Genomic DNA, 26,491 nt, shown 5'->3' with positions numbered 1-26,491 from the left:
GAATACACCCCCAGATTGGCTGTCTGAAGTGCCATCACATTTGTGGGCAACTTCCAAGACAGATGTGGGCAGACTACCAGTAACTCCGGTGGTTGTGCAGCTGAAACCTGGCATTAAGCCGCCATGTGTGCGTCAGTACCCATTAAATTCTTCACAGGAAGATGCCATTGCAAATGATCTGGAAGAGCTGTTGGGGAAAGGGTTAATAATCCCTATAAAAAGCCCCTTTAATACACCCCTATTTCCTGTAAAGAAGAAACAGACTGTGAAGGGTCAGCCTCCAGTCTATCGTATGGTACATGATTTAAGGGCAGTGAATGCTGTAACTGTCATAAATACACCACAAGTGCCCAATCCACACACACTGTTAAACCAAGTGCCCATAGATGCCACATCTTTTTCTGTCATTGATCTTGCAAATGCTTTCTTCTCTGTCCCTTTAGATGAAGAATGCTGGCCCTACTTTGCTTTCACTTTTCGTCACAAGCAGTATGCATGGGTCGTTTTACCACAAGGGGCTGCCAATTCCCCTGATATTTTCTCCACTGCTTTACACTCTGTGTTGCAGTCCTGGCAGCCGGCCTATCCGGACACTGTTCTTTTACAATATATTGATGATCTGTTGCTTTGTTGCCACAGCTCTGAACAGTGTAAAGAAGAAACTTTATCTTTGCTTATTTTCCTTGCTGAAAATGGTTGTAAAGCCTCCAAGGAGAAGCTGCAACTTTGTAAATCTACTGTGATTTTCCTAGGTCACTGTATTTCTCCAGGTACCAAACACCTCACAACTGAGAGGGTTACTGCTATCCGGCAGCACCCCCTGCCAAGTACTCCAAGGGCTCTGCGTGCCTTTATTGGACTTGTCAGTTACTGTCGCCCCTGGATTAAGGATTGCTCTCAGATGATGCAGCCACTATATGATTGCCTCAGAGGAGAGACCTTTGAACTCACACCAGGAGCTGTGAGTGCATTTCATACATTAAAACTCACTCTCACCACGACACCAGCATTGGGCATCCCCAATTACAAACAAACTTTCACGTTGTATTGTCATGAGCAAGGGGGATTTGCCTCAGGTGTATTGACGCAGAAACATGGGGATCGTATGCGGCCTATAGCATACTATTCTACCAGTTTGGATTGTATTGCCAGAGCACTACCCACATGTTTCAGAGCTGTCGCTGCTGCCTCTGAATTGGTGCTAAAGACGGAAGACTTGGTACTACAACACCCTCTTACCTTACAAGCACCACATTCAGTTGCTGAATTACTGCACTCCACCAAACTGAAACATTTGTCTCAAGCCAGGATCACGAAATATGAGATGACACTCCTCAGTCCCCACATTACCTTACAGCGATGTACTGTTCTAAATCCAGCTACTTTGATGCCAGTGGATTTAGAAGAGGAGGGGGGAGTGGGAGTAGTAGACATGTCTGATCCAGTTGCAAATCATAACTGTCATGAATTGATGATTGCAGAAACAAAAGGGTTACCAAATGTTACTGAAACACCATTAACTAATCCTGATGCTGAGTATTTTGTAGATGGCTCCAGATGGTGGAATGACGAACAAGGACACTTTGTCACCGGGTATGCGGTAATCCAGGATGGTAAGGTAATCATACAAAAACCACTCCCATCTTGTGCGTCTGCACAGGAGGCGGAGTTGAAGGCACTCACTGACGCATGTACAATGGGTAAGGGACTGAGAATAAATTGTTACACTGATTCCAGGTATGCTTTCGGGGTAGCACATGATTTTGGTGTTATCTGGAAAACTAGGGGATTTCTGACTTCCTCGGGCAAACCAATTAAAAATTCAGAAGCAGTACAGAGCCTCATAGAGGCCCTAGAGCTGCCCACAGAGGTAGCCATTGTTAAAGTGCCAGCCCATGTGAAGCAAGATGATCCGCTGGCTGTGGGAAATGCTCAAGCAGACCAAGCAGCCAAACAAGCAGCCGGTCTGCCGCTCCTGACATTGTTTTTTCCAACTATGCCAGATTTGTCGCTCTTGCAGGAATTACAGGCCCAGATAACGCCTCAAGACAAAAAGGTATGGATGGAGGCGGGGGCTACGAAGACAGAAGAGCTCTGGCAGGTAAATGGCAGAACATGTTTGCCTCGGAGTTTGTATCCGATGATGGCCAATTTAGCACATGGCCCTACTCATTTGTCGAAAGGAGCTATGAGCGCACTAGTGTTAGAACATTGGTTTGCACCTGGAATTCAGACCCTCTTTGAAAAGTTTGTTCAGGGTTGTCTTACATGTGCCAGACATAACCCTGGGAGGTTTGTAAAGACCCCCAAGAAACACACTCCCAAACCCTTGTACCCGTTTCAAAGAGTGCAGGTGGATTACATCCAGCTACCCAAGGTGAGCACATATGAGTATGTCCTTGTAGCCATTGATGTATTCTCAGGCTGGCCAGAAGCTTGGCCAGTAACTACAGCTACAGCCAAAAATACTGCTAAGAAAATATTGTCAGAGGTAGTCTGCAGATATGGGATTCCAGAGGTAATAGAGTCAGACAGAGGTACCCACTTCACTGGGGAGATAATGGGACACATACTGAAGACCCTAGGGATCACACAAGCCCTGCACACTCCCTATCACCCGGAAAGCAGCGGAAAGGTGGAAAGACTTAATGGGACAATTAAATTAAAATTGCAAAAGTATTTAGACTCACACAGTTCTATGAACTGGGTAGAAGCTTTGCCAGTAGTATTATATGCCATCCGCACTACTCCTACTGGACAAGAAAAGCTTAGTCCGTTTGAAATTTTGTTTGGTTCTGCACCAAGGACAGGGTTATATTTTCCACAGCAGCTGCAAGCAGACTACTCTACCCTGACTTCATATTTGGTGGAATTGCATGAACATCTGTCAAAGGTGCATTCACGTGTTTTCTCTTCTATACCAGATCCTAATTCTCTTGAAGGTACACATTCTCTAGTTCCTGGAGATTGGGTAGTCCTGAAGAGGCATGTAAGAAAGACCCTGGAGCCAAGGTTTGACGGTCCATATCAGGTGCAACTGACCACACCCACCGCCGTCAAGCTGAACGGGAGACCAGTCTGGGTCCATGCAAGTCACTGCAAAAAGGTTCTGAAGACAGACAGTCACGAACAGGAAAGCAGCCCTACAGTTGTAAATCCAACCAGTTGTGAGAATAACGTGGATCAGTAGACCATCACAATGCATGCAATGCCTTGCCTGTTTCTTTATATTCTATGTTTTTGTGCGCAGGTGAAAGGAGGAAAACATACAAATTCCATTTGGCAACTACATCAACAGACTGCCAAGCAGCTGAATACTACTGACTGTTGGATATGCTCTCATATCCCTGCCAACTACAAGGGAATCCCTCTGATAGGTGTTCCAATCTCTATGAATGATTTGAATCTCACAGACTATAGCTATGATGTTCAAATAGATGTAGATCACACCTCACATAATGCTGTTTCTGATCAAGGGATATACTTAGAGATTACTGGTATAATCTCTCCGCCCACTATATGTTTGGGGCCTATGTTTGTGAACCATATAGCTAAGATAAAGGGCCGTTTTGTCAGTTTACCACAGATATATGTGGGGGAAACAGATTGTAGAAATGCTACTCTGATATTCAATATGGAATTTAGGAAGACTTCATGTGACATAGTTAATACTAACTGTAATAGTTTGTGTTTCTGTCCAACTATGAAAGTTTCTTGTGCCCCAAGGTGTGCCTGTCCAGAAAAGAAGGACAAGGACAAATGGACTTGTAAGACGAAATTGTATGATAATATGATATGGTTTCAGGGATGGCTGGGACATCACGGCAGGATGATTCCCAAAGTCCTGAAACAAGGACTATATTACATTTGTGGTAACAGAGCCTACTCATGGCTCCCTATGGGGGCATGGGGCAACTGTACCATAGGAAGAGTTGTCCCAGCCATCAGACGACGCACAAACATTTCACTTACTGATGCCCCTGAAACTCTTCTTGGGATGACTAGAAACAAACGAGAGTTATTCACATCAGCAGATAAAGCCTGGATGTGGTTCCCTTCTTGGACAGGTTGGGGAATTGAGTTAGCAAATAAATTAAACAAATATGCAAATATCATGGATGGAATTATTAATGAGACCACAAGTTCAATCCATGCCCTTAATGAGGAACTGGCACAAGTCAGGAAAGTGGCTCTCCAAAATAGGATGGCCTTAGACTACCTCCTAGCTATAGAGGGTGGGACTTGTGCTATCATAGGAGAAGAATGCTGCACCTGGGTTGAAGATTCACATGATCCCATAGAGGCCCACATGAATAAGGTAAAGGAATTGCAACAAAAAGCTAGAGACATAGCTAAAGAAGGATGGAACCCCTTCTCTTGGATGGGGTCTATAGGTGTCTGGTTCAACAATATGATCTCTGATTTACTGAAGCCCATAGTGGTAGTGATAGGCCTGGTTTTGATACTGCTAATTGCTTGGAAATTACTAATGTTGTGTATTTCTCATTGCAGTAGGGGAAATTCCCTCCCTTGAAAATAGATGACACAACAGCCCTGGAGATGACAGTCTGAAGCTCCTGTGCTGCGATGTATCCCTAGTTGCTGTTGTCATCCACTTAGATAGTGTGTTTGTGTGTAGTATGTGGTTTTAATAAAATGTATGCTTAATCAAATGACAACTACTAGACAGGCTGGAATCGATGCTTGCATCGCATGGTCTATGCAGCTTATCTGTATACTCTGTGAAGTACGGCTGTCTAAGGGGTCATTTGTTTGTTTAGGCAGGTTAGTAGTTAGCAAGACACACATGATACAATGAAGCCTTCAGAAGGAAGAAAACGTCTACCACGTGAACAGAAAAATGAAAAAAAGGAGGGAAATGTTAAGGAAATTATCCAGCTTCTACTATGGATATAAAAGTGATTTTCATTTTATCTGTATACATGATATAATTTGCTGACATTTGAAAAGAAAACTATAGAAGAAGTGAACTGTGTGTGTTAAGATAAGATAACATTTGTACTACTCCTTGTAATTTTGCCTCTTTTGCTTAAAATTCTAAAACCCATTAGTTAACACATTTTTTGTAAAGTGAAACTTGAAAAATAACTAACCAATCAATAGATGGATTCAAAAGCCATTATTGAAATGTCTGTAAACCAATCATGTTTTACTTTGAGGGGTTACACCCTGTGAACTGTGTATAAATAAAGGGTGCAGGACACTTTCACTTTAGGGTCCTGACAAGGTTTTGAACTATACTCAGACTTCTGTCATTTTCCTCCGTCGACGTCATTCACCTGAACACGAGGCAACGATCATCACGTGGCTGACCTTTGGCCTGCCGCAACAGCAGCGATAACTAGACTGGAGAACACTGCGCCAACAGTAAAAGTGGCTCTAAAGTCATGAAGCGCGAGACATGGCAAAAACATTACCAGTGGTGGCACACAAACGGGATGGACAATCTTTCAGCCCCCTTTCCAAATTTTACATAAAGTGTTAAATATACACAGGTTTAAAAACCCCCACCCCTTTCACTCATCGCCACTTTTTTTTCCTGTCCTGTTAAGGCCAGGAGGGCTTAATGCAGAGTGGAAAGGCAGCTGGAGCGACGCTAGGACACGCTTCCCTCCAGCCGCCAGGTGATGCCAGACTCCGAGGGGGTGTCTCTTAGCGTCATGGGGCCGGCGCATGCCTATTGTTTAAAGAGGGTAATGCCGGTCCCAACATGGCGCCCAGCGTTCTCACTAGGGATCGACAGATAGATTTTTTAGGGCCGATACCGATAATTTGTGAACTTTCAGGCCGATAGCCGATAATATATACCGATATTCTGGGAATTTTCATTTAAAAAAAAAAATTCCTACACAAATATGCTGAAAATTTATGTTTATTGTTAATGTGAAGTTTTTTTTGTAAATCTTTTTTTCATTTATACTTAATATTTTGGCGTTTTATTTTTATAACTTTTGTTTTTTTTGTTTTTACTAACTCCCCTTAGGGACTAGAACCCTTGTCCTATTCACCCTGATATAGATCCATCAGGGTGAATAGGAGCTCACACTGTCCCTGCTGGTCTGTGCTTTGTGCTGCGCCACCAGTGTTTTTAATATTGGGGTGGGGGTGGGGGGCGACCTGTGCCACCAATGTCTAATACTGGGGTTGGGGGGGGGGGGGGGAACTGCACCACCAATGTCTAATACTGGGCTTGGGGGGAGTGCACTGCGCTACCAATGAAGATTAATCTCTCATTTATTCACATACAGGAGGCGGGAGCTGGCTGCAGAATCACATAGCCAGCTTCCGACCTCTATGAGCAGTAGCTGCGATCCGTGCACCTGAGGGGTTAATTACGGCAGATCGCAGCTATTGCTCAAAGAGGTCGGGAGCCGGCTATGCGATTCTGCAGCCAGCTCCCGCCTCCTGTTCAATTTGAAATTAGAATGAATGAGAGATTTCTCTTCATTGGTGGCGCAGTGGCCCCAGCCCCTCCCCTTCTCTTGTTCCCTGTCCTTTCATTGGCGGCAGCAGCACAGGGGGAGGAGACACTGCTTCCTTCTCCCCTGTGCTGCTAAGGGGAACACGGAGAACGCTGACAACAGCGCGATCTGTGTTCCCCATACGCTATCGAAATATCGGCAAAATAGATGCCGATACTGATAGCGATCAAAATCCTGAATATCGGCCGATATCGGTAAAACCAATAATCGGTCGATCCCTAGTTCTCACACTGCCTGCAGTCTCTGGTGTTTCTGTGGATTTTATGCTATGTGGGCGTAAAATCAGCACCTAGAGGCTCAGTCTACTCACCCTTTATCCCGCCCAGGTCCTCTGTTCTGCCCGCCCCGCTCCTCTTGATTGATATTACTGTTCCCTGCATCACTGCCGAAATCCCGCGCCTGCGCCGTATTCGGTGGAGACGCAGTGAGTGAATGATGCACTCCTGGTGCCGGATTCCTCACTGCGTCTGCGCCGACTACGTCACAGTGAGGAAACAGGCATCAGGAGAGTGGCCTTCACTCACTGCGCCGAAGACAGAAGTGAACGGCGCAGGATTTAGTCAACGATGCGGTGGACCGTGGCATCAAGAGGAGCGGGGCGGGCAGAACAGAGGACCTGGCCGGGATAAAGCGCGAGTAGACGAAGCCTCTAGGTGCTGATTTTACGCCCACATAGCACCTAGAGGCTCATTAGCATATTATAAAAAACCTGCTGCAGGGACAAATGTTAGAAACATACTGTTATGTAGTGCTGACATTAGCGCATCGCCAAGCTACATAACAGTATTTCTGATGGTAGAAGCCCTTTAAGTCCATAGAGTAGAGTTGTTGCGATACAAAAATTTTGATTCGGTTTCGATACCATAAAAGTATTGCGATACTCTACCATGTGAAAAAAAAAAAAGCCATGTGCATTCCGCATTTTAATAAAAATGGTGAATAGCGCCAATTTTTTAAAAATATTTTAATAGTTTGAACTTTTCGGACGTGGCGATGTTTATTTATTGTTTATATATAAAATTGGGAAAGGGGGTGATTTATACCTAATATTTTGGTGTGTTTTTTAAATTTTTTATTTAATAACTATCCTGGGATCTTCTAATCCCTTGTCCTATTCACCCTAATAGAGCTCTATTAGGGTGAAAAGGACTTCACACTCTCTCTGCTGCCCTGTGCATAGTGCACACAGCAGAGAGATTACCATGGCAGCCAGGGCTTCAGTAGCGTCCTGGCTGCCATGGTAACTGATCAGACCCCCAGGATTACACTGCTGGGGTCCGATCAGAAGCTGCCACCAATGAGGAGGGGTGGGGACCCTGTGGCCACTGCCACCAATGATTATAATACTGGGGGGGTTGAGGGGGCAATGATAATTAACCCTTAATACAGGAGGCGGGTACTGGCAGCAGATCAGTGGCAGTTAACCCCTCAGGTGCAGCACCTGAGGGGTTAACTGCCGCTGATTGCAGCTCCCTGTCAGAGGCAGGATGTCGCTATGCGATTCTGCTGCCGGCACCTGCCTCCTGTATTAAAAAGTTAAAGACGACCTTATATGGGTTTGGACTTTGTTAAGCAGCAGGCTACACAGAGCGGCGCCCAGGGATGTCCTAGCACTTATTCCTGGGCGCCGCTCAGTGCCTGTGCCCCATTACCGTCTCCTGCAGTCCTGCTCCATATGCTAATTAGTATCGGAGCAATGGGGAGGAGACAGCAGCTTCTCTAGTGGGCGTTCCTTCTCCCTGCACTGCGATTGGACAGCGCTACAGCCAGCGGAGAAGGAACGCCCACTAGTAATTAGCATATCGAGCAGGACTGCAGGAGACGGTAATGGGGCACAGGCGCACAGCCGGCGAACGGAGCTGCGCCCAGTAATAATAGTAAGTGCTGGAACATCCCTGGGCGCCTCTCTGTAGTTCCGGACCCATGAAAAGTACTATCATTGGTGGCGCAGTGCGCCCTCCCCTCCCCCTCACTCCCCATTGGTGGCAGCAGCAGTACAGAGGGGGGTTCCTTCTCCCCCATGCTGCCGAGAGAACATGAGCGCGCTGAGAGCAGCGCGCTCATGTTCTGTGATACTAGACTGCGCAGAAGCGCAGGCCAGTATTGAAAAAAAATAAAATAAATGGAAATCCCCGTATCGTATCCCGGGACAAATCCCCGTATTGTCCCGGGACAAAAAGTATCGATTGGGTATCGAAATTTTGATACCTGCAACAACCCTAAGTTAGAGTGGAAGTTCAATCGGCCCTGGCGGGACAGCGATCGCTCTGGTTGGCTAGTCTGTACAGACTAGCCAATCACACGATTCTAATGCCGGCTGAAAGTTTCTGATCCCCACAGTCCGTGACTGAGGGGATCAGAACCTTGTTAAATATGTTCCCCCTATTTAGGATGGCCGAGCTATTAGCAGTGTCAGCATACAGGTGACACTCTGCTTGAAACGACAGACATCGGTGCCGGCACAGATGTCAGCCGCTAAAGCCTTTCCATGTCGCGGTCCATAGGGACTGCTGTATGGAAGGGGTTAAGAAATGAAGGGAGCTCCCTCCCTCTCCCATCAGACTGCTGCTGTGCTGTGGCCGATGCCTGATGGGTTAACAGAGAGAGGGAGCTCCCTCCCACATCCGTTGCACTGTTGTGGCAGGGCCGGATGGTTACCATGGCAACCAGATGCCTTCACAGGCTTCCAGCTTTCCATGGTATAGCTGATCAGGCTCCTGCTAAAAGGAGGAGCTTGATCAGGCTTAGGGTCCATTCACACGTCCGTTGTTTCTTTCCTGATCTGTTTTTTACGGAACAGATCTGGACCCATTCATTTTCAATGGGTCCTTGGGAGAAAAAGAAAAAAAAAAAAAAAAAAAAGCGGACAGCACAATGATTTTTTTTCAGGACCCATTGAAAATGAATGGGTACAGATCTGGTCCAGATCTGTTCCGCAAAAAACAGAATAGATCAGGAAAGAAACAACGGACGTGTGAACGGACCCTTACTGAGTGACAACGCACTGCAGTACACTATAGAGTTTACTGCAGTGTATTATAAACCATCAGACCCACTGGATCGTTAAGTTACCCACTGGGTAAAAAAAAAAAGTTAAAATAAAGTGGTGTAAAAAAAATAATATATTTTTTTTAAAGTGCAAATCAAATTTCTTCTTGTAGCCACACATTTATAATTGAATAAAATTAAAATAAATGAATAAAACACGGATCTAAAGGATCACGTTACTTTCCCCGCACGGTGAACACCAATAAATAAATTAAAATTATAAAATAAAAACCTTTGTACCCCAAAAGAGTACAAATCAAAATTGTCACCTCATCCCGGGGAAAAAAATAAAAATAAAAATAAGAAGCCCCTACATGAGAATCGCCCAAAAATTTAAAAATAAATTGCCTTAAGAAAATGGAGACACACAAAACTTTTTCTAAAATGCCATTATTGTGTAAAACTTAAGAAAAAGTAGACATTAGGTATTGCCGCGTCCGGAACAACCTGCTCTACAAAAATAGCACATGACCTAACCCCTCAGGTGAACACCGTAAAAAATAAAATAAAAAAAGTGACAAAAAATACATTTGTCACCTTACATCACAAAAATTGCAAAACCAAGTGATCAAAAAGGGTACCAATGAAACAGTCATCTTATCCCGTAAAAAATGAGACCCTACCTAAGATAATCGATCAAAAAATAACACGGACTCAGACTATGGAGACAAATATTTTTCTTCTTCTCGAAAATGCTATTGTGTAAAACTTAAAGAAAAAGTATACATCTTTGGTATTGTCACGTCTAACGATCTGCTCTATAAAAAGGTCACATGACCTAACCCCTCAGGTGAACGCTGTAAAAATAAATAAACTGTGCTAAAACCACCAATTTTTTGGTCACCTTTCCCCATAAGGTGTAATGATCAAAAAAAAAAAAAAATCATATGTAACCAAAAATGGTACCAATAAAAACCATCAACTCTTCCTGCCCAAGACGATCGGCAGGAAAAAAAAAAAAAAAAAAAAAAGCGTTCAGAAAATAGAGACAAAAACAATTTTTTTTTCAAAAATGCTTTATTATGTAAAACTGAAGCAAACAAAGTAGACATTTGATATCATTGCGCCGGTAACAACCTGCTCTGTAAAAATAGCACATGATCTACCCGGTCAGATGAAGGTTGTAAAAAAATTTACTGTGCCAAAACAGGCATTTTTTGTTACCTTGCCTCACAAAAAACCTAATAGAGCAATTAAAAATCATATGTACCCCAAAATGGTACCAATAAAACTGGCACCTTATGCCCTAGTTCCTAAAATGGGGTAACTTTTAGGGAGTTTTTACTGTAAGGTGCATTTGGGGGCTTCAAATGGGACATGGCATCTAAAACCCAGTTCAGCAAAATCTGCCTTCCAAAAACCACGTGGCGCTCCTTTTCTTCAGCGCCCTGCCGTGTTCCCTTATCAGTTTACGACCACATGTGGGGCGTTTCTGTAAATCGCAGAATCAGGGTAATAAATGTTGTTTTGTTTGGTTGTTAACCCTCGATGGGTTAAAGAAAAAATGGATAAAAATTGAAAATCTGCCAAAAAGTTAAATTTAAAAATTTCATCTTTATTTTCCTTTAAAACTTGAGGAACACCTAAAGGGTAAAGAAAGTTTGTAAAATCAGTTTTGAGTAACTTGAGGGGTGTAGTTTATACAATGGGGTCATTTATGGGGGTTTCCACTATGTAAGCCCCACAAGGTGACTTTAGAACTGACCTGGTCCTTAAAAAGTGGGTTTTGGAAATTCTTAAAAATTTTAAGAATTGCTTCTAAAATTCTAAGCCTTCTAACGTCCTAAAAAAATAAAATGACATTTACAAAATGATGCCAACATAAAGCAGACATATAGGGAATGTTAAAGGGCTTCTGTCACCCCACTAAACCGTTTTTTTTTTTGCTTATAATCCCTATACTGCGATTTATGCCTACATAATTTAATTAATAATTTTGGTCCAGTAGATTGTGTTAAAAACGTACTTTTAAAATATGCAAATTACCTTGCTACCAGCAAGTAGGGCGGCTACTTGCTGGTAGCAGCCGCATCCTCCGATCCTAAAGACGCCCCCTCATGTTGATTGACAGGGCCAGGATTGTTCTCGCTGGCCCTGTTTGCATTCAAAATCTCACGCCTGCGCCGTACCCGTCTTCAATCGGCGCAGGCACACAGAGGCGGCCGCTCCATCCTCAATGCGCCTGTGCCGGGTGTAGATGTGACGTCATCGGCGCAGGCGCATTGAGGATGGCCTGCGCCGACTGAATACAGTTACGGCGCAGGCGCGAGATCTTGATAGCAGACAGGGCCAGCAGAGGACGATCCCGTTCCCTGGCCCTGTCAATCAACATGTGGAGGGGGCGTCTTAAGGATCGGATGATGCGGCTGCTACCAGCAAGTAGCCGCCCTACTTGCTGGTAGCAAGGTAATTTGCACATTTTAAAAGCACGTTTTTAACAATCTACTGGACCAAAATGATTAATTAGATTATGTAGGCATAAATTGTAGTATAGGGATTATAAATAAAAAAAAACAAAAAAAAAAACACGGTTTAGCGGGGGTGACAGAAGCCCTTTAAGTAATAAATATTTTATGGAGGTATCCGTTTTAAAAGCAGAAAAATAGACATTTGGAAAATTGCTAATTTTTCTAAATCTTTGGCAAAGTTGGGATTTTTTTCATAAATAAAAAGTGAAATGACTAAAATGTATGACCATCATAAAGTACAATGTGTCACGAGAATCTCAGAATGGCCTGGATAATAAAGTTTTCACCACAAACTGAAATGTCAGACTTCCAAAATTCTGTGAAAAATGGCTGTCCTGAAGGGGTTAAAAAAAAGTGGGAAGCTACAGCTGCTCTTTTAAAACCCAGAGTGGCGGCGACATGTGTAGCTCATACCTTATTTGGTGCAATTAGAGCTTCACTTAATTAACAAGACCCCAAAAAGAGCAGATCTTGGACAGCCTTCCCCTGCTTAGAAAGGCCACTAATTTCCTGGCAGACGCCTCCGCAGAGTCTGTAAGACTTTCTGCCCGTACAGCAGTACACTCTAACACCATCAGAAGAGTTCTGTGGTTGAAGGCCTGGTCCGGTGATATGACCTCTTAAATTGATATCCTTACCGTTCCATGGGCAGTATGTGTTCAGCCCTGATCTGGATAAGATCTTAGAAAATGCTACAGACCACAAGAAAGGTTTTCCCGAAGTCAGATTCAAAAATAAAAGGCAGATTCAAAAAAGTGAAGGTGGAGCTATGCCAAGCACAGTAAAAGGAAGGAGATATATATAGATCTCTATATCTCTATATAGATATATATATTTTTTTTTATCCCCAACAAGGGATATCCTTCCTCCTCCTCCCAGCAATGACGCCACTCGTGTTGGGGGAAGACTCAGCTCGTTCATAAATTCCTGGGAGCAAGTCATCACAGACCCATATATAAATCAGTATTGTAAAAAACGGTTATGTATAGAGTTGGATTCTCTACCCCAACAAAAATTCATGATAACCCAACTCCCATGGCCTCAGAGGTCCTATTTGTCTGAAGGCATAAGGGAATTATTATGGGAAAGCGGAAAGGGGGGGGGGGGGGGGGGTCACTATTCCCCATTGTTCCTGGTTCGGAAATCGAACGGCAAGTTCCAGACCATTATAAATCTGAAGCCATTAAACAGATACATACCCTATTGCATGTTCAAAATGGAAACTGTCAAATCCACCGTGAAACTCATGAAAAAGGGGGCTATGCCGCCACAACAGACCTCAAGGACACCTATGTTCATGTTCCAATCCATCCCCTATCCAGAAAACATCTTGAGGTTTGCAGTGAAGCTGAAAGAAGATTCATTACTTAATTCAACTCTCTCCCTTCCGGAATATCTTCTGCTCCTCGCATCTTCTCCAAGATTTTGGCAGAAGTAGTGGCCTCCCTAAGCCAAAAGGGATTAATTATTCCATATCTGGACGATCTGTTAGTTATAGCAGAAACATCAGATCTACAAGCTCATCTTCAGGTAGTCCTCTCTCTCCTTTAGAACCTGGGCTGGATAGTCAACTGGAAGAAATCCAATCTTATCCCAAACCAAAGAATATTTTTAGGCATCCTCCTAAAATGGAATGAGACGGAACGGAGGCAAACTGATGCATTCTGAGCGGTTCCTTTTCCATTCACAATGCATTAGGGCAAAACTGATCCGTTTTGGAGCGCTTGTGAGAGCGCATGATAGATCTCACAAATGGAAAGCCAAAACGGAAGTGTGAAAGTAGCCTTAGGGCAAATGCACACTGTCAGGATTGCGTGCAGATTTCCTGCACAGAAAATCCACACCTTATTCAAGAGAAGCTGTCAAAAAAAAAAAAAGCTTACTAAGCTGTTAATAGTACCTTATAATGCTGCATAGTAGTTTCCTAATGCACTTTTTCATCGTTTAGCCGCATCTAACCTCCTTGAGAAATCGATGTTTTATTCAGCCGCTGCCCCCTGCTTCAAGTCAGGTTTGAAGTCAAGGGGGCAGCGGCCTAGGCATCTCCAATCCTGCTCTCCCCGCCTCCCTTATTGACACGCCGGATCTCAGTGCCGGGACTGCGCTCCCAGACCGCATACGCAGTACAGGGCTGCCGTAGCGCGATCCCGGCTCCGGCTCGTACACTCAGCCGGCTTCAGTTTCGCTACTGCGCATGCGCCCGCCAGCCTTACATACTAGCGCAGTTACAGACTTCAAACCTGACTTGAAGCAAGGGGCAGCGGCTGAATAAAACATTGATTTCTCAAGGAGGCTAGATGCGGCTAAACAGATCGCCGCAATATACTTGTCCCATATCGCTGTGGTTTTATGGAGTGTAAAATTTAACACATTTATTTTTATATATATATTTTTATTAATCAGCCTGGTAAGGAGCCCAAGGGGCTGCACTAACCGTTCTAGAGCCCAGCCACGCCCCGTGAAGGAGCCCAGCACCGCCTGTATCCAGGAATCTTCTCCTTGCTCACAAAGTCAGATCGCCATAATCCCTCGATTCGCGAGCTCGCGCATGCGCATTTCCTTCCCAGCACAGGGAAGGAAGTTAAGGAACACTATGCCGGCGCATCACGAGATTACGGCGATCTGACTTTGTGAGAAAGGAGGAGATTGCTGTTTACAGGCAGTGCTGGGCTCCTTCACATGGGGGGGGCATGGCTGGGCTCCAGAACGGTTAGTGCAGCCCCTTAGGCTCCTTTACAGATATATAAAATCATGTTTTACACTCAATAAAACCGCAGCGATATAGGACAAGTATATTGTGGACATGCTAGCAACGATCTAGCCATGCATGTCCGCATCTCTATAGGGTAAAAAGGTGACAGAATCCCTTTAAAATCCGCAGCGTCAATTTATTTTTCATTTTTCCTGACTGGATTTTCTCCATTCACTTCAATAGGGAAAGTAAAATCCGCCTGTGGAAAACCCACACCAATTGATGTAGACTGACTGCACAGATTTCTATGTGAACACCTGCGGATTGTCGGCACATAAATCCTGAACGTGTGCATTTACCCTTAAAGGAGTTGTCCTGGATTTTGATACTAATGGATTATTCTTTCGATAAGCCATCAATATGAGATCAGCAGGCCTGACACCTTGCTCTCCTGCCAATCATCTGTTTCGGGACAGCGCCGTCCGAGGTGTAGTGGACAGAGCTGCTCCCATTCACTGTAATTATGGCTAACTGATATAAGTGCCAGACTCATTCGCGTAAGGGCAAAAGAGGCAGTTTCTAAATTGATAATCAAAGGGCTTTTTTTGAGATTTTAAAGCTACATGCACACGACATGCTTTTTTGCAGGGCCACGGAACGGAGCAACTGATGCGGACAGAATGACGGAGTGCTGTCCGCATCTTTTGCGGCCCCATTGAAGTGAATGGGTCCGCACCCAAAACTGCTCGCTCGGTCGTGTGCATGAGGCTACATACAGATGTGTTCTGCCACTGTTCAGTTGGTATGATCAGAATGTTCCTACTCACTGACATCAAGCAGAGATCCTGAAAACTGTGCAGCACTCAAGCAATGCATATTAGAAAGCTGCAAAACTGGGAATTATACAACTCTTAAAAGCTTTAGTTACATAAATTCAGGAAGCTGATCTCTTGTAGGCGGGAAGTGAAGTAGAGCAGTCACCGGATCGTCATGCTCCATTAACGTGTTCACATCACAGCGCTCAATTCCTGTGCATTTAATGCATCAAACAGACCAAATAATCCGAAACTCCCTACTTCTAAAGCATTTCATCCGCAGTGGGGAACAGGTCAGTCACACAGAAGCGAGTCTACCAGCTACAAGGCTCAGACCATTATACCCAGTGCTGCTTCAGACGGGCAGTACTTTCAGGCAAGCTGCCAATGTCCTTGTCGAGAGGCTCAAGAGCCGGTACACAGCTTTCATGCGGGGTTTCTAGACACGCATTCTGCAAAGCGCTACTGTTTGCACAGCGATGAGTTCTTCAGGGGTAACATGCATACATTGGCTGGGTGTGGCAGCGTTAGAGCAAAAGCATAACTTTGCTGCATATTTGTTTCTATGTACAGAAACACATTAACAGCTATGCCTCAAGATACATCCCAAACTATGCAGACAGGAAGGGGTCAAGACACCCCCATAAAAAATTGCCACCTTTGCTCCTGACTATACAAATCAATACAGGCGTCACATCATGGGATGTGTAAACAGCTAAACATACCCTCTATGTACCTACAGTATATGGCAGGAGACTGACCAGCCTGAAAGCACCAGCAAGATTTTTGCCATGTGCTATATTTAATATAGAACGACCTGAGGATCGGGTGACTACAGAAAACTGGACTAAAATGTTACAATCAGTAAATAGGTGGTGGGGACAAGAATACTGCACTGATCTGCATTACACTACCTGCACATGGTGCGGATTAAATGCGTTTTTTACATGTAGATTTTAGTGTGGAAAAAAACTGCAGCATAATACATTACCAGCAATTTGAACGAGATCCGAAAAATCTCATGTACAATTTACTCCCCCCCCAAATGCGAAAAATAAATCTGCCATGCAAATTTTAAAATCCTCAGCGTGTCAATTACTCATGCGATTCTACACCTAACGTATAATAGTTTTCCCCACAAACTTCAAGGGGACTGTAAAAAAACAAAGAAAAAAAACACACCAGAACCACAATAAAGAGTGCGGATTTATGTGCAGTTTTGGTACAGATTCATGCGGATTTTCAGCATACAAATCTGCACAGTGTGGCCTCTTTACACGTGTCGAAACAAAGGAAGCAAATTAGCCCTGTACTCCTCTGCCGCTTCCAGCGCTGCGGTCCTCCCAGCCGCTGTGTATTCCTGGCTGTACACAGTAACGACCCGCGGATTGCTGAGGCCAGTGATTGGCTGCAGCGGTGACCTGTGTGCACAGAAAATCACTACAGCAGCCAGGACGATTGCATCAGAAATGGGGTGGCGGGTCCCCGATGGTTGCCATGGCAGCCCTGATGCCTTACACAGGAATCAGGGCCTGCCAGCAACGGAAGTCCAGGAGATCTAGCCGGTACAATACAGAAAGTATTGTACTGAATTGAAACAGGATCAAACCCCACAGTGGGACAAATATTTAAAAAATAAAAAATAGTGGGGAAAAAAGATTTTATAAATCAAAAACGTCCTTTTCCAAAATAAAGTAAAAAGAATTTGTAGAAATTAAGAAAAGTAGACATATTAGGTATCGCCATGTCCGTGTCGACCAGCTCTATAAAAATATCACATGACCTAACCCCTCAGGTGAACACCAAAAATAAAAAATGTGCTAAAAACTTGTCACCGTACACCTAGCGATCAAAAAGGCATATGCCTCCCAAAATAGTACCAATCTGTCACCCCATCACGCAAAAAATAAGCGCCAAAGAATAAAAAAAAAATGATTTTTTTTCTTCAAAAGTGATAGTGTAAAACTTAAAGGGGTTATCCCATCTCAGACAATGGGTGCATATTGCTAGGATATGCCCCCATTGTCTGATAGGTGCAGGTCCCACCTCTGGGACCCGCACCTACAAGGAGAACGGAGCCAGGGAGAGTTGTGGCTGGAGGACCCCAGGTTTCCTGGGGTCCGTCCACTACCAGGCGCAGATCCCCAACTTTCCCATTGAAGTGAATGGGAGCGCACCGCACATGCGCGGCCACTGCTCCCATTTATTTCTATAGGGCCGACGGAAATAGCCGAGCCAGAGCTCTGCTATTTACGGCGGCTCCATAGAAATGAGTGGAGGGCGGCTGCGCATGCGCAGTGCACCCTCCCTCAAGTTTCTACGCTCTCCTCGTAGGTGCGGGTCCCAGAGGTAGGATCAGCACCTATCAGACAATGGGGGCATATACTAGCGACATGCCCCCACTGTCTAAGATGGGATAACCCCTTTAAATAAAATCATACATATTAGGCATCGCCGCGTCCGTAACAACCTGCTCTATAAAAATATCACATGACCTAAACCCTCAGATGAACACCGTAAAAAAATAAAAAATAACGGTGTAAAAAAAGGCCATTTTTTGTCACCTTACATTATAAAAAGTGTAATACCAAGCGACCAAAATGTCACACAACCCAAAATAGTACCAATCAAGCCGTCATCTCATACCGCAAAAAATTAGACCCTACTTAAGACAATCAAACCCCCCCCCCCCCCCCCAAAAAATAATAAACTAGGGCTCTCAGAATATGGAAACAAACATGATTTTTTTTATTGTGTAAAACAAAAAATAAAAAAATTCCCCAATTTTTGGCAAATTTTGCATTTTTTTTTTTATAAATAAAAAAAGATTTTTTTTTAACTCAGTTTTACAACTGTCATGAAGTACAATATGTGACGATAAAACTATCTCAGAATGGATTGGATAAGTAAAAGAGTTTTAAAGTTATCACCACATAAAGTGACACCTGTCAGATTTGCTATAAAAAAAAAAAAGGAAATCTGGGAAAAACTGGTTTTGCATGCAAGTTCAACCAGCGATTGCGTTCAGTATTTTCCACACAGAGGCAAAAAAGGAAGAACAATCTACATCTTCTATCAGTGAAACACATTACCCCAGTACTCTGTCCGTTTTTCACACAAGCCCTATTCACTTCTATGAAGCAAGAGATGAACGAAAAAATAAATAAAAAATATGCACAATATAGAACATGCTGCGATTTTTCCTGAACGCAGAGATGATCCGTGATAAACTTATGCTCATGAGCACACAGCCATTGAAATGAATGGGTCAGGACGCTGTACGTTCACTACACGCATTGCACCAGGGTGGAAAACTCACTCGTGTGAAAGAGACCTTAATCGAGAGAGGTCTGTGCCCTAAAGCGGACAATATACTTAATACTGAAATCCGTACGAGGACTTGGGTTTTGTGCGCTCGTCCAGGCAGCCGGCTATACAGATGAGGGGTGCGGAGAGAGATCACGTATAAAGCAAGACTAAAATACAAGATAAATTAGCGTAATAAGATCAGTGCTACAATTAGCAACGCAGGGCTTTACAGAAGGAGCGCCTGAGTACATGCTATACCTCTTCTAGTTACATTCCGACACCTAAAAAGAACGGAGGCTGACCTCTAGACTAAAAGGTCCCAACAGCGCCCCCTGGGGATCAGCTGTAACCAAGGGAAGTGCTCAAAGAGGTCTGGCCCTTCACAAGCTGCAGCAGTTTTAAGAAGAGGAACTCCCCTCCCCCAGCCTACAAGGATCATCCTAACGAAGGCATCAAGTCAGGTCACAACGACCATATGGTGGTGCAATGCCATGCTCCCTACTAGCGGGCCTGCTCCAAACCAAATGTGAACACACCCTTAGGTCAGACGGGCAATTAGAAACTCCTCCGTGTCAGGGACAGTTATATGTGCCCACACACGGATGGAACAAAAAAAAATAAAAAAAATCTATAACCAGCGGCGATTTTCTTGACACAGACCGAGAGTCCACGCGGAAATTTGTTCACTTGCAGATACCCATTCAATTGAATGGGTCAGGGGTTCATTACGGGGGCTGTCCAATGTAAACTCAGATAAACGTCTCCCTTCTTAACCCAGCCTAAGGGAAGTCTAAGTAATGCACAGTACAATAGAGTTTCCCTGGGGGAGGCTTCAGACTCCCTGAAGAAGGTATTATTTCTTTTGCATACCTGGTAATGAACAGGTAACTACCATAGCTCTCCATGCTCCTCTGGAAACACATGTGGTCTCCCAATCTTATGCTAGTTCTCCTGGATTAATGAGGTGGTTCTCAGGGGGGACAACGGTAGGCCAGTCAGTTGTTCTGCAGCAGCTTCTGCACCAGAACTTCCCAGCTGTCTGTTGTGCGCTTGACGGAGCCTGTTACGGCAGCGCTGCTCCACGGAAGTGAGCGGTCCGCTGCACAAGCCAATGGCAGGCGGTGATGGGGACGATCCTCCCTAGCATCACGGGTGACACTAGGGAGGCTCGTCCCTGTCCTGCCATACCCAGTGGCAGGAGACTCATGATTAGGACCCCCACTGATCTAAAAGTTAGCCCCTTATTCCGTGAATAGGGGATAACATCATATAACCAGAATACCCCTACAAGAACAGTGGTGACACCTGGCACATCGGGATTTAACAAGAGTAATTTTTTTTGAAGCCTCAGAGAACCCCTTTAAACCTGCAGAGGAACCTGACCATCGCTGGAACAAAATAACTGCTCTTCTCCAGTCTGAAAATCCTTCAGCTTTTGAAAAAGTTACCGGTAAATCTGCCACCACATATTCACCTACCACTGAAATTCCACCCCACACTGCCACCTACCTCATAAGGCCTCAGTGACTTAGCGTCCATGGTGATATCACATGACCATGCGCCCGATTGTTTCCGCAGGACATAACGCCGCTATAACTGATCTGCAGCCAGAATCTCAGTGGGATATTTGTTTCTGCTGTATGAGGTCTGCACAGAAGTAAAGATTGCAGGAGGGTGCAACCTCCGGGGGCACGGACAGACGAACCACAATGGCACCATCAGAAGTCGCCACGCTGCCCCCACGATTATAGCACTTATCTCCACAACGAGCCCAAGATATAATCTCATTAACAAACCATTTTTATGGGATTGGACGGTCGGAGATGCTTTATATTTATCACCACACACGAACTGTATCGGCGCACGGACCAATCATAATGCACTCACAGAATATTAGTCATCGGTTACATTTTTGGCGCTATTAAGGGGTTGTCTCCCTTCAGCGAATGGCAGTTATGTAGAGAACTTTAATACAAGGCACTTACCAATGTATCGCGATTGTCCATATTGTCTCCTTCACTGTCTGGATTCATTTTTCTATCACATACACGGCTCGTTTCCATGGTTACGACCACCCTGCAATCCAGCACCAGTGGTGGTGCATGAACACTACTGTATAGGAAAAAGCTCCAGCCTACGAGCACTGCCACAGTCCCAACCACCAGGGAGGCCTTTTCCTACAACGTGCAAGCAAGACCACCGTTGCTGGATTGCAAGGGTGGTCGTAACCACGGAAACGAGCAGTGTATATAACGTGATGGAAAAATGAATCCAGCCAGAAGAGGCAATATGGACAATCACGATACATTAATAAGCGCCTAGTAACTTTCTCTACGTGATGAAGACCATTTCTGGAAGCGAGACAAACCCTTTAAGGCTGCGTTCACATCTGTGGTAGCAATTCCGTTCCGCAGAGAATCGGGATCGTTGGCATGATAGACGGACTAATGGACCCCATTGACTTCTAAGGGGGTGCAACGGATTCAAACATTTTAGGCCTCACTGCAGCGACTTGCGTCCGGCCGAAAACCAGCATTACTGCCGCAAATCGGATCCCTATCCCCGTGAGGTCAGGCCGGATCCACTAAAGGAGATGTGAACGAGGACTTACTGGGGAAAACGCATGCTGCAATAGTTTTTCTGGGAAGTCTCAAAGATTCTGCAAGAGGTTCCAGCACAGGTGTGAACAGAGCCTTATTTAGAGCCTCTCCCCTTCTATAGGCTTATATTATAAATGTGGCAAACTGTAACATAATTCCTCAGCAGGACCCCCCCCAATAACTACCACACATACACATAATAACCAGACCGGGGTAAATCAAGACGTTAAAGAAGCTGAAATCCCATACACCACCTCCAACATCCTTTAAGGCCTTTCATACCCCATTTCCCGGTCACCACACCCGTAGTCACCCACAAATCCACCCCCGCCAATAATTACCCCCCTCCAATGAAACTACAAGGCCTCAAAAAGGCCCCGGCACCGCCATTAGTTAGGCCCGGGCTACCTCACGTTACCCTGGATCTCCCCGGAAAGGATACCCCGCCCCTCCTCCTCCTTCTCTTCACACCCGGCTATGGCGGGCGTCCAGGAAACGCCAGGCTCCACCCCGCGGCGGGCTCCTTTCTAAGAACGTAACACTGCGCCCCGTCCCTTCCCACAGTGTAGGCCCCGTTCGCGCTCCGCACCTGCTGTTCTAGCTCCCCGCGGCCGCCGCTCCCGCCGGGATCACACAGACAATATGGCGGAGACACACGGCCGCCAGCCGCAGGGACCAGAGCGAGGCTAACCGGAAGCGGAAATACATACTGATGGCGGCCCAGAGGGCGGGTAATTCCGGCTGCCATCTTGTGAGTGGAAAGTCAACCGCGGTCGGTAGACTAGAAACAAGAGGTAGAACGGAAGAAAAGGGGCGTATTAGGGTTTTAAGCGAGAGAAATAACGGGTAAGCGATGAGTAAGAAAGTCTGCAGCTTCGCGCTCGCCGAGTCTAGCTCACCTGACTAAGCAAAAGAAGAAAAAAAGCCTGCCAGTCGCAAGATGGCGTTGGCAGAGCCTGTAGGCGGGTTTGCGCATGCGCAGTCACCTGAGCGGTAATCATGGCATTGTGGGAATTGTAGTTCGGCAATATACCGGGATTTTTTTTCTGACAAAATGATAAAATAAAATCGTCCCCTAGATGTAAATCTTTGAATTCAGCGCCATGTGTCTTTTTTAGAAGGATAAGAGGTTGTGTAGGGTTTGGGACTGGACTTGAGGGAATCATGGTTTTGGGGGGGGGGGGGGCAAGACAGGGTTCACATAGTAAAACTGAATTTGACCTATGAATATGGGACAAGGTTCACATACTTTGTGTAATCCTATCTGAATACTCGGCTACGGCGGCCATGGTTTGCTTTCTAGTAACGCGGGCGTACGAGGTTTGCACAGACATCTGGGAGGATCAACATTTAAGAAAGAGTGACTAAAAATGGTGCCAATAAGAGGGAAAGTGATAGCGTCATCAGAGATTTATAGCGCTATAACCATCCCCTGTCATGACAAAACCCCCAAATGTGCCAGGAAAAGAGGCACAAAAATGTCCTTGTGACGAACATGGAAGGCGGCGCGCTTCCTTGCTGTTTATAAGGGGATATGTGAGGGGGAAGGAATATGGCCACCGGTCTAGGTTTCGCAAATTTGTAGCCAGAACCTTCTCCGCATCGCTAAATGGCATCTTGTGTGGCTGTCACCTGTCCGCCATCTTCTGAAGGAGTTGTAATGAAATCTCACTAGTCCCAGTCCAGAGTGACCGTGCTGGACATCTGCAAGAGCATGTGCGTGTTGGTTGTCACCCGTCCGAAACGTCTCCAATTACTAAAGAATTTAATTCCGACATTCCCTTTTGTATCACTTTTCTGTTCCTTTTTTCTTATTAGAGCTGCAGTTTGTTCCCCAGAGCTGCTCTTCATACAGTATGCAGAGGTAGGAAGTTGCACCCACTGTCAGCCTGTCTTTGGTCTGTCACCTCCTCTCCCTATATGTCTTTAAAGCTTGGATATGTTACTCATAGTCATGCCGTTGACTGAAGTTCACATAAGACCTCTTTCACACGTCAGTGAATCTCAGACGTGTGCTCTCCATGTTCTCCATGGACAATTCACATTTATACATGGACTTTAAAGGGGTACTCCCATCTGAGACAATGGGGGAATATCGCTACGATGTGCCCCTATTGTCTGATAGGGGCGGGTCCCACCTCTGGCACCCGTACCTACAATGAGAACGGAGTTGGGAAGTTGGCGGCCAGAGGACCCCGGGTTTCACCAGGCCCGGCCACCACCAATCGCTTTTTCCATTGTACTGAATAGGTGCGCACCGCGTTTGCGCGGCCACTGCTCCCATTAATTTTTATGGGGCCGACAGAAATAGCAGAGCCAGCGCTCAGCTATTTCCAGCGGCTGCATAGAAATTAATGGAGGGGGGGTTGCACATGCTCAGTGCGCCCTCCACAACTTTTGGGCCTCCGTTCTTAGTGTAGGTGCGGGTCCCACCGGTGGGACTCGCACCTATCAGACAGTAGGGGCATATCCTAGCGGTATGCCCCCATTGTCTGAGATGGAAAAACACCCGACCATGGTTTTCCCCTGACCATGTGTCCACAGTGACAACATGAAACCATGCCTTATTTTTGTCTGTGATTACGGATCCCTCACGCACATTATAATCTATGACTCAGTGAAAACTACTGACAGAACATGGATGCCTCCATGTTTGGTCATTTATTTTCATGGACCATTGGTGGGTGAAGCTCTGGAAACTACTTTTCAGCCTAGCAGTGTCTGTGGAATATGGGTAACAGAGAGGGCAAACAAATGGACACATGGACCAAACATGGATCCTTCACGGACATTGTTACGGATTAACCATTAACCATCTTGTCATGGATGTCATCACGGACATGGGACCTAGCAATAAAAACTATCCATCTTAAGCCTTATTCGCATGGTGGATTTTGTCAGTAGATGTTCACGCCAAAAACTCAGTGGACTCGCCACATTCAAAATACAAAACCAGGTCAGAAACCCAAGGATCAGCCTTAGGTTTCTCCGCGGAATCCATGGCAGATAAATTCAATGTATGAACTTAACATTAGGCCTCTTTCACACAAACGATACGGATGCGTTCAGGGTGTGTTCAGTGAAACTCACACCATTTTGCAAGTAAATTCAGTCAGTTTTGTCTGCGCTTGCGTTTTTTCCGCGTGGGTGCAATGCGTTTTCATGCGTTTTTCACACGCGTGATAAAAAACTGAAGGTTTACAAACAACATCTATCAACCATCAGTGAAAAACGCATTGTATCCGCACTTAATCCGGATGCAATGCGTTTTTCACCAAAGCCCCATTCACCTCTATGGGGCCAGGGCTGCATGAAAAATGCCGAATATAGAACATGCTGCGTTTTTCACGCAACGCAGAACTGATGCGTGAAAAAAAAAACGCTCATGTAAACAGACCCATTGAAATGAATGGGTCAGGATTCAGTGCGGGTGCTATGCGTTCATGTCACGCATTGCGCCTGCGCGGAAAACTCGCTCGTGTGAAAGGGGCCTTAGGCCTCTTGCACACAAACGTTTTTTTTTTTCCATTTATGTTCCGTTTTTTGCTTACCGTATACGGAACCATTCATTTCAATGGATCCGCAAAGAAAAATGAAGGTACTCCGTATGCCTTCCGTTTCCGTATTTCCGTTTTTCCGTTCAAAAATAGAACATGTCCTATTATTGTCCGCATAATGAACAAGGATAGTACTGTTCTATCAGGGGCCAGCTGTTCCGTTCCGCAAAAAAACAGAATGCACACGGACGTCATCTGTATTTTTTGCGGATCCGTTTTTTGCAGACCGCAAAATACTGAAAAAGACATACGGTGGTGTGCAAGAGGCCTTACGGTTTCCATTACTTTCATTGGAGGACTTATCCTTAGAAAATGCAGCTTTAAAAAGGCTAATAAAATATTAAAGAGGACCTTTCACCGATCCTGACATTGTGAACTAAGAATACAGACATGGAGAGCGGCGCCCGGGGATCTCACTGCACTTACTATCATCCCTGGGCGCCGCTCCGTTTTCCCGCTATGCCCTCCTGTATCTCCGGTCACTAAGTTATGGTAGGCGGAGTCTGCCCTTGTTCTTCTGTAGCGCTGGCCAATCGCATTGCAGAGCTCACAGCCTGAAAGAAAATAACCTCCTAGGCTGTGAGCTCTGCGTTGCGATTGGTCAGCGCTAGAGCAGAACAAGGGCAGACTCCGCCTACCATAACTTAGTGACTGAAATCTCCGCCTACTATAACTTAGTGGCCGGAGATACCGGAGGGCATAGCGGGAGAACGGAGCGGCGCCCGGGGATAATAGTAAGTGCAGTGAGATCCCCGGGCACCGCTCTCCATGTCTGTATACTTAGTTCACAATGTCAGGATCGGTGATAGGTCCTCTCCATAAGTTTTAAGAGTGTATCCGGAGGTACAAATCAGCTTAAAGGGGTTGTCACACTTCAGCAAATGGCATTTATTATGTAGAGAAAGTTAATTCAAGCCACTTATTAATGTATTGTGATTGTCCGTAGTGTCTTCTCTGCTGGCTTGATTCATTTTTCCATCATATACACAGCTCATATCCAGGGGTTACGACCACCCTGCAATCCAGCAGCGGTGGTCGTGCTTGCACACTATAGGAATAAGAGCAGTCCTCTCTGGTGGCCGGTAGTGTGAAAGTGCGCATAGGGTGCCTTTTCCTATAGTGTGCAAGCACGGCCACTGCTGCTGGACTGCAGGCTGGTCGTAACCCCTGGATACGAGCCGTGTATAATGTGAATGAAAAATTAATCCAGCCAGCAAAGGAGACAATATGGACAATCACAGTACATTAGTAAGTTTCTTGTATTAACTTTCTCTACGTGATAAATGCCATTTGCTGAAGTGACACAACCCCTTTAAGCTGACTTGTGCCTCAGGATACACTCTCGAAACTTTATATTTTATTAGCCTTTTTAAAGCTGCATTTTCTAAGGCTATGCCCTCCATGTAAAGTAACGGAAACCCTAAGGCTGGGTTCACACCTGAGCGTTCTGAAACGAGCGCTCTGTATGCGCGATTGTACGGGCGTTTACAATCGCGCAT

At 45.2% G+C, this 26,491-nt stretch overlaps 1 protein-coding gene across 3 annotated transcripts in view; it reads right to left on the bottom strand.

The window, feature by feature from the left end:
- CSNK2A1 (casein kinase 2 alpha 1) overlaps nt 1-22,126 on the bottom strand; it is a 41,020-nt gene extending 18,894 nt beyond the window's left edge. For all 3 annotated transcript variants that reach the window (XM_044300241.1, XM_044300243.1, XM_044300242.1), the window contains exon 1: nt 22,025-22,126. The gene's annotated coding sequence lies outside the window, so the exon portion shown is untranslated. The remainder of the gene's footprint in view (nt 1-22,024) is intronic.
- Nucleotides 22,127-26,491: the final 4,365 nt, after the last annotated feature.

Source organism: Bufo gargarizans, chromosome 6 (assembly GCF_014858855.1).
Source record: "Bufo gargarizans isolate SCDJY-AF-19 chromosome 6, ASM1485885v1, whole genome shotgun sequence".
In the NCBI taxonomy this organism is placed as follows: domain Eukaryota; kingdom Metazoa; phylum Chordata; class Amphibia; order Anura; family Bufonidae; genus Bufo; species Bufo gargarizans.
The sequence above is the reverse complement of the archived record's forward strand: the minus strand, read 5'-3'. Positions and strand labels throughout refer to the sequence as shown.